The following is an 8,329-nucleotide window of genomic DNA, read 5'->3' as shown; positions in this document are numbered from 1 at the left end:
TCCTAAAACTTGTGAGCGTCTAATTTTAACTTCAAAATAACCATTTCGACTGGTATAGTTGTCCCTGCGAAAGCGTAGTAACCGCTGGCTTGGTACTGGCGAAAACTGTGGCGAGATTTAGGTAACAGATCTAAGTTATAACCTCGTACTCGAGACCTTCCCTTCCCTTTTTCAAGCACGGGCTTATATTAGGACAGGCAACGGCAGAGTTTTCGTGGAGAGGCCCTGTGCTCACCCCTAATTTTATAACATTGAGCCTCGGGCGAGGCCATGCCGCCCGCTGATTGGCTGAAAGGCTCGTTTGGTCTGTCTCACACCAGAAACCTTACGCGAAGGAACTATAATATAATCCCTCCGATACTATAGAAATACACAACTTATATAATGCATCTGTATCGAAATGAAATACACAGGTCGTCATAAATAATTAACATATATAAATATACATATATCGTATATACATAAAGCAAGATATTTAAATAGCTTTCTCTTTTATTCAGGAGACTTAGAATGATAGCCATATTTGGACCTGTTGTATTTATCAATACAATATTATTCATCATATCTTTTTACTTAATATTCCATGTGCTCATCAAACATTGCCCTCTTACATAAATATATTTATTATGCATAATGACTTGAATTAATGTTAGCCTGACCTTGATCAGAAGCTGCAGCTCGTTTGCTAATTTTAATTTATTGCAATCAAAGATAACATAATCATATTGATGTTGTTGAAATTGTCATTTATTAATGACGTAATTTTCGTATCAAAACAATCAAAACATTGGTTGTCATACAATACACATCGTGTATAACTTTAACTTTTTGTCTTTTAAATTCTTCATTTTGATCTGCCTTTTAAATATATATCAATAGCGAATATTTCGTACGATTTATTGTTTTTACATAAATTTTTATAATTTACCTGTACTTGTTTAAATAGTTAATTAATTCAGACAATTTACAGATATTGAACCTTATGTCCTTAATTATAATTGACCGCCATTTACTTCTCTCTGAATTAACGTGTAATTTTAGCTTATACATGTCAATATCTCTTTTGTTCTGTGTATATTAATGACTTGGAAAGTCTTCTTAACTGTATATCAAAGCACACACTATTTATATTCAAAAAAACTGACAAAATTGTAATTATGTATGTTTAACACTTCATGAGCTTATACCTGCCAAATGGAATTTAGACTTATAAAAACGCCTTTTGATCTGAGGCCAGTTGACTTGCCAACGATCAAACCGGACAGGACGGTCACATATCGGACGTAAGTTCTAGTTAATTTTCACCTGTGTCTCATATTGATTAACTCCGTGTCTGAACAAGTGGACACGGTAACCACTATGGACTTCTGACCAGTGTCTACGGACATATACTAACTTAACGGTTATTGTGTCGCTCCGTGTCACTGACCTTCTCTAAACTATCGTGCGATCCGTGCTACACTGACTATGAATTCTCTAAATCAAATTCCGTATACATCTGACCTTCCTAACTAATTGTATCCGAGCACAATTTAACAACACGGTAAGAAAACTTTTATTCTTCCATGCTAAGTTCTGACACATTTTGTTATGATTCTATAAATCAAATTAAATAAGAATCTTTACTATGGAGTAAACATGGAGCTGTGCACATTTCTACAATCGTTCTGACCATCTGACTTCTCTTAACTATCTGAGCTAAACACAGAAATTCTACTAATCGTTCTTTAAGACTTTTTCTCTCTTAACTATCTGAGCTCTTGAATTTCTAAAGTCTGTAAAAGTTCAAAGTGTATAGTCAAATTTTGTCTATACAGTTCAATTGTTTCACATAACGGTTGTAACTTCTCTCTTAACTATCCGAGCTACAAAGACACATTTCTACTAATCGTTCTGACCATCTGTATTCTCTCAATTAACTATCTGAGCTACACAGACACATTTTTACTAATCGTTTAAAATGTCAAACCATCTGACTTCTCTCTATCTGAGCTACACAGACAGGCAGCATTTCTACTAATCGTAGTGGGGCAAATTTGACTTCTATTTAAACTATCAAAATTTACTTGACACATTTCAACTATAATTTGACTTCTCTGGTTTAACTATCTGAGCTACAAGACACATTTCTACTAATCGTTCTGAACTGACTTCTCTCTTAACTATCTGAGCTTTTATATGTCTATTTCTACTAATCTCTGATAATGCATTTAGAATGGTTTTCTTTGAAGCTTCACAGATCATTTCTACTAATCGTTCTACCCATTGACTTCTCTGTCTTAACTATCTGAGCTACACAGACACATTAATATTCTACTAATCGTTCTGACATTACTTCTCTCTTAACTATCTGAGCTACACAGACACATTTCTATAATTGTTCTACCACTCGGGTCGGTTCCGGTGAGGTAGAACGACCAAGGAGGGAAGCAAATGTGGTTGATTTGTCGAAGTATTCCGACCCACCAACATATTCTTCTCATACTGAAGAGTCTTATCTCCAAAAACAATCAAATTCATCGGTGGATCGGACCTCTCAAGGAGCTGTGCAATCTTTCAGTGGAAGACAATTAGACAGTTCTCATGTTTCTGTAGATCGTTCACATGTGTCACATTCAGATTTTGCAAGAAGCTCCGCTCACTAAGTACGGTTCTGGACAAAAAGCTCATTCTCTTTCTCATACCTCTGAGAGGGATACTAATATAAGTAGTCAAAGATCTCGCATAGACAGTCACACCGGTTCAGATCACCAGGAATTATCTGATAAAAATGTGTCTACGTTTACAAATCCATTCTCTGGTGCACATCTACACATGTCAAACGACGACATTGTCAGTAACTTCACAAAATTAGCTACGGGCAGGAATGTTATGTCTGAAACTCAAACAAAATCCCAGACTGAACAGCGAGGCATTTCATCTAATATTGATTTGAGTGCAGTTAAGATAGAAATATTAGATGACGATTCTGATGAGGTAAATCCTATCTTCAGAAAGTAACATTTACGACAAGTCCCTGTCGAACTCTGGTAAGAAGTCGTTGCCAGACTTTGGTAGAACGTTCGCCACTGGGTCACGCCACAGTTCCTCATCTAGTGTTCCAAGTAGCCAGATCACTTCTCAAAGCATCATTGGTTCAGAGATGTCACCACAAGGTCACGGTCACTTGCCCAGTATGATGACATTTGGTGACTTCCATAATTCCTTAAGTCATCCTGTGCCAGTGTCTATGTATATGACAACATCCCCATCAACAGAACAACAGGTTTCAGCAGTGCCATCGGGTCAGGACAATACACTAGAAAGTATGTTCATATGTATTTAAATCATACGCCGATATTCTCATTCTGATTGATATATCAGAGTTACTTCCCCTTGTTTTACTCTGTCCGTACTGAAAATCTAAATCAGAATGCATTCTGAGAACCGTATATCTTTTGTGGCTTCTAAATTTAGCCATTTCTGCTTTAAATTGAAGATCAACTATTGCCAAATGAAAATTATATGGAATCATATAAAGTGAATATATTTCTCTGAGATAAATTTTTGCAAATTTACTAGATTGTGATATTTTTAAAGGTAAAAATACATTCCACACAAAAGAAAGAGGTCGATGGTGTACATATATTTTAGATTCTTGACGTTCAATTACATTAATTTGTCTGTAAATTAAACTACAGTAAAACTTTGCTATAATGAATCCCATTGGACCAGAAAAAATAATTTGTTATAACAGAAATTCACCATAGAGTTTATGAAACTATAAGTTAATTGAAAAAGTCATAGGCCAATTGCACTCCAAATCAATGTAGTTACCAAGCTAACTTACAAATTCCAAAGTCTGCAACATTGTCTTGTTCGGTAGATTTTTCATAAATAACAATTAATTGTATACTTGTTTGATCGTATTTGATTTTCTATCAACGGATTCTCTTTGTGGCACCATGTTTCACTTTTAAACAAGCTTAAGCGACATCCAGCACTTTCAGAACAGAAAAAATCTTATATAGCACAAATCTGCTTGCCGGGACAACTAAATAACTTTGTATTAAAACATAATTCGTTATAAGCAAATTCATTACACGTTTCTCAAAGAAGTATAAATAAAGAGGAGTCAAAACCTTGGATTTGAATTAACCTCATTAATATTATTAAAGTATTATATTAATATATATCGATGAGGACATAGATAGTAGAATAAATACATCTTAATACAGTAAAAGAAGGTAATGATGAACTTCTAGGGACCAACTTCGTTATAAGCATAGTTTGTTAAACACAAATGAAATATTACAGGAAACATGGCATGGAATGGAAATTGCTACATTGTAACCATGAATATGTTGAATATATGTCTGATATAAACATATTTTACTGTGTAACAGTTTTAAATTAAAAACATGTAAGTGGAAGTATTAATGTCATTGTAACAAAATGTATTTGAGATGTATAAATGTTGTTAATTGTATAGGAGAAACATTGATCGTGTATGTAACAAATTAACATTGTGTAATAGAAACATATAGAGTTCAATCCATACAATGTAGCTTATAATTATTTAATGTACATTCTTTTACATGTTATTGAAGGTGATGATCATGGAGAAGAATCAACACAGAACTCGGAACAATCATGGAAGCACAAAAAATGGCAATACATTGAATCCCTGCGAGGGAGTTCCGACAACATCAACCCCAAGGTCCAATCTCGTATTATGCAGCGCACCAAAGTTTTCCCCGATCCATTTCCCGTGGAGAGATTAAAATATGGGAACAAGGCTCGGGACATGATCAACTCTGGTGTCATTACGCGACCTGCCAAGATGCAGTTTCTTGATACAGTATTCAATGAGATAGTCAAATATACCGGACTGTAAGTACTTTTCATTAGCATAATGTTTTATAATTAAGATGAACAAAATTATCAAAATGCTTTTAGTCAAGTGAAAAAAAATGTGTTTTAACATTATCGGAAACAGAGCCAATGTTGATTAAACCCAGTAAATTTAAAACATCATTTTCATTTTGATAGAAATAGGAAAATTATTTTCTTCTTGTGTACACTCAAAGTGTTTGGAACTTTCTTAATTTTGTAACATGTATCTGTGATACTACGATCATAACAAAATTGGCGAAAGCTAAGTTCTCATTTATCAACAGTTCTATCAAATGATTTTGGTGGGTATGACCCATAGTAATATGCCTATCGAACTATCATCACTTACACATGGATGAGTAACGAATAGACGATTATATAAAATTTCGATATATTCTAAAATGTTTTCAGGTACCTCCCACAACAAACACAGAAGATGGACGTTGCTAAAGCCATGTTTAACTCATTCCACCGTAGATCTATGTCTGTTACATAGGACAGTCCAAATATCTCACGCAAGTTAAGTTTTTCTTAACCAGCCACCTCAGAGTAATTTCTGAAGAACAGTTCCGTTGCAAATCACTTGATGCTACCAGATACATATCAAATTACAAAGTTATAATTGTAAGTTATCGCTCCAACTACGAAACTATTACTTTACGCCTCCAATACAATATCTAACGATGCCCCGTTTTGGGGTTCCCACCCCAGCAGCACCCCCTATGGTTACGACAAGACTGACGTGTCTGCTCTACGAAATCTGTTCCTGTGGTGGTTGATTCATTTCGGAAGTGTAAAACGGGCTAATAATACATCCCGTAGTTGTTCCATATTCCTAAGGCCAGTGGTCTATGCTTGAGAGTGACCTCGAACCGGCGTTCGTTAGATCTTTTATTGGAGCATAAACGTAGATTATCGTAGTGGAGCAGAATTACAAAGTCTGATTTTAATTTAGATTGCTCCAGATAATTCTATCACATGACATTATATCCATCCTCCGGAGAAGTATGATTCGTAGCAAAACTGAAGGTCAGCTAGTAATATCTTAAAGGTATTTGATGTTGTGATTTCTTTTTCAGGATTCCTTGGTTTTGTTGTTTTGAATGACAAAGTTTCCGTAAGCGAGCGTCGTGGATTAAAACAACTCAATCATACACAGAGTCAGCAGATGAGACAGAGGGCGCTAGTGAACAGTTCGGTTGAGGGCACAAGCCTAACATGTACAACATCGCCTCATTATCAAGGTCGTCTGCTACTGGCTTTTCAGGGTGTTGTTAAGGAACAGACAATTGCTGATGAAAATAGTGAAAATGATGACTCTTGATCAAAGAAAGCTAAGAGTGTGATAGTATGAGGGTATTTGCATAGAGCATTTGTGGATTCTAGAAAAACTCTGGGGTCCAACTTTACCAGTACTACAGGTATGTAAGTACTTGTGCTTATGGAGAATCTTATTGACAAGCAAAGAGATATGGTCAAGAGTTGATTTAAAAACAACTGAAAAAACTCAGAAGAATGAAAATATTAGAAACAATTCTCTTGTACTTTTATTAATCGTTTTCTGATCAATGGACTGAGTAACCCCTAATTTTTTGTTTGATTTGATTTAAAAAACAGCCTTTAGTCATTAATGGTCTACGTTCAGATTTTTGTTTGTGGAGGTAAAATCGCGGTGAGTACCAGGAGAAAAAAATTCCAAACTTGTTAGAAACCACGTTAGTAATTTACATGTGATAACTTGTGTGTAGCCTATTTCCACCTCATTAATGTGGTAGTTAGATTTTAACATATTACATGACATATTTATGACATACGTAATACAACTTATGTAACATTATCATGACACCGCTAGATTGAGCACTCGGTATATGGAATATTTGCTCACTTGATTACCACCAGTTTTATATATGATATTTGTACAAATTTTAATGTACAATTTGTGCATGAGGCTCTTTTCATTGCATCATCTCATGTCAAGAGTGTTTTCGTTGTTCTAACGCATGTGTCACTTGCATTTCACTTTTTGCCAGTTAAAGTCCAAACAAAATGGGGATAAGAAAAAATTTTAATTTTGAAGCCATGCAGGTGGTTAATATACACAAATTGTGTTTTAAAAGTATTAAGTTGTCTTCATATAGATTACTGGTAAATCACCAAGCAATTGGACATTCAGATATCTCAGATTTAGGCAATAAGAGGTGCTATCTAGTTTTGTATGTATACAATCAAAACCTGTTTATAATGACGACCCAAGAAAAAGGGAAGAACTAATCTTTAAAGTTAAGTGGCCTTTATACACAGGTTAAGTTGTGTTTAAAATATGGAAAACTACTGTCTATAAAGACCATCTAAGAGAAAAGCGAGAAAACATACTTTATAATTTAATTGTCTTCCATACACAGGTCAAATATGTTACAACATTGCCCTTTTGGGACCACAAAAAAGTGGTCTTATTAAGAATATTGTCATTATACACAGATGGTCGCTATTATATAGCAGGTTCTACTGTAGCTGTAGATTCAATTATTCAGCATTTATGATCATAATATATAGGTTTCTGTGAAGTGTATGTAACTATACAGTACATGTTTTGTTTAGTTGTGATTCTATTATACATGTAGTTCTTTTAGCTTTTAAATTGTAATATGTTAAACGCAATATGACAATTTATCATTTTACCACATATGAAGTATTTATGGATGAAAAGATATTTTGATTTTGAAATACAGTATTACCCCTCAAACTCGAACTCGCATTCCTTGAATACCCCCCCGCCATTCGTCGAACTGATCGCATGGTCCCGACTGTGCCCTTATATATGTAATAAAACCCTGGATAGCTCAAACTGCTATTCGTCGAATACCCCTCATTCCTCAAACAGAAATATATCCCTTTCCCGTCAAGTGCATAGTAAAGAAAACCATCTATTCGTCGAACATATGCTGACGGGCCCTTGAATTGTTTCACCTGTGTCACTCACAACTGCACCGACCAAGGATAAAGATCACGGTCCGTGTTTATACATTTGGTGTGTAGTGTCAAGCATTTGGGTAAAGATCATGCGTCCATGCTATATGGTTTTTTACAAAAATTTAAAGCATTCTGGGTTTAATGTTAAGCATCATTAAAGGCCTCTGAAACCTTTCAAATTTTTGGCGGGAAAACGCCAAAATAGTGCCTTTTTTCAAAGGCCTATATCTTCCGCCATTTTGGAATCTCATGACCTTAAAACTTTCCTTTAATATATAAACTGAGGGGCATGACCTTTCATATTCAACTTTCAAATTTTTCTGTGGTAAAATTTTCGTTTTTGGACCTTTGTTTGACCCCGTAGCGAACTCATTGACCTTGGACATAATCCCTCTGATAACATGGCAATGGGAAAAGCACGCGCAATAGTCACGATCTGTCTGAATAACAAAACGTGAACGATGTACAGTCGTACGTAATGAAG

The 8,329-nt window shown here is 35.0% G+C and overlaps 1 pseudogene; it reads left to right on the top strand.

Moving 5' to 3' along the window:
* Nucleotides 1-270: 270 nt before the first annotated feature.
* On the top strand, nt 271-6,199 carry LOC138305863 (serine-rich adhesin for platelets-like; annotated as a pseudogene).
* The last annotated feature ends 2,130 nt before the right edge of the window (nt 6,200-8,329 follow it).

The sequence above is a fragment of the Argopecten irradians genome, chromosome 13 (assembly GCF_041381155.1).
Source record: "Argopecten irradians isolate NY chromosome 13, Ai_NY, whole genome shotgun sequence".
In the NCBI taxonomy this organism is placed as follows: domain Eukaryota; kingdom Metazoa; phylum Mollusca; class Bivalvia; order Pectinida; family Pectinidae; genus Argopecten; species Argopecten irradians.
The sequence above is the reverse complement of the archived record's forward strand: the minus strand, read 5'-3'. Positions and strand labels throughout refer to the sequence as shown.